The 1,212-nt window shown below is 39.8% G+C and overlaps 1 long non-coding RNA gene across 1 annotated transcript in view; it reads right to left on the reverse strand.

The window, feature by feature from the left end:
* Nucleotides 1–292: 292 nt before the first annotated feature.
* LOC127750318 (uncharacterized) overlaps nucleotides 293–1,212 on the reverse strand; it is a 36,194-nt gene continuing 35,274 nt past the window's right edge. The window contains exon 3 of the long non-coding RNA XR_008011627.1: nucleotides 293–515. This is a non-coding gene — a long non-coding RNA (uncharacterized LOC127750318). The remainder of the gene's footprint in view (nucleotides 516–1,212) is intronic.

The following is a 1,212-nucleotide window of genomic DNA, read 5'->3' on the forward strand; positions in this document are numbered from 1 at the left end:
GGAGTACTTGAATAGATACCATAGGGACCACAAAACTACCTTTGCTTCTGTCAGAAACCACTCCTGTTCACAGAAACTTGAGTTTTAAGAGCTGGTCTCTCTAAGTATGAGCGGGTAGGCTACCTAAGGCGCACTGGCTAAGAACTCTGCTGTAGTGGGTCAGCACCATGATATTTAGACAGAGCAACTGAAAAGGGAGTTTGCCCGACCAATTCAAACCAATTCCAGCAATTTTCCAAATTGTCAAGACATTTAAAAGACATTTTCAATGATAACACATCAGCCAGGATTTTGATGGAGGAGAATTGAAATAGACAACAAAGAACCAAGGCACCACAAAAAACATCAAAAACTACCCTTTGCTGCACATGAAAGGAAGCTCCTTATGGTGTCTGTACAGAGACAAATTAGACCAGCGTTGGTGATTACTGTCATGTCAACTCACCTATTCTTTTGGGTAAAATGACTCCATAGACTTCTCTTGCTCGTGTCAAGAACATTTCTGGGCCGAATTCCTGCAATCATATTAAACGGTACTTTTAGCGCGTTACATATAATTTACTCATACAGTACACTTTTAAAGGCCTCTCCCCCCATGCATATCTAAATGACCATGGTCTTTCAAATAACTAATTTTGGCACTGGACTAGAAGCATTAAGTACGAAGGGGCAGCTGCAAATTATCTGCAACGCACATTGATTGATTGTTTGCGGGATTACGCAAATAGTACTACTCGGTTTGCACCCCAACCAGAAAGTAATAAAGTTTTCTGTTCCACGAGAATAATATAGAGTAAAATATATGATATGTGATAAAACACTGGCAGTTCACCCCTTTGCATAAGTGACCTACCTACAACAGTATTATACTGCATGGATTGGAGGAGTCTACCCATTTAACACCTTTTCAACAAAGCTGACAGTGAGCCACGTTATTTAAATCACGGGGCATCATTTACTCGGCCTCAAAAAATAACTTACAACTTAATTGTGCGTGTAAACATTGAGACACAGGAGAACACTAACCTCCTACAACAATAACAACAATATTCAATATTCCGGACCGGAAACAATCAAAGCACTATACCTTACGATTAATATCGAGCAGCAGCGATGTCCACTCTAAAATTCTGGTTAAAATCCTATGATCATCAATTATATGAGTAGGTATTATCGGTATTTGGCAGAAACGCCGATCCACACCGATTTTCA

This window comes from Frankliniella occidentalis, unplaced genomic scaffold, assembly GCF_000697945.3.
Source record: "Frankliniella occidentalis isolate FOCC.00 unplaced genomic scaffold, Focc_3.1 Scaffold170, whole genome shotgun sequence".
Taxonomy (NCBI): domain Eukaryota; kingdom Metazoa; phylum Arthropoda; class Insecta; order Thysanoptera; family Thripidae; genus Frankliniella; species Frankliniella occidentalis.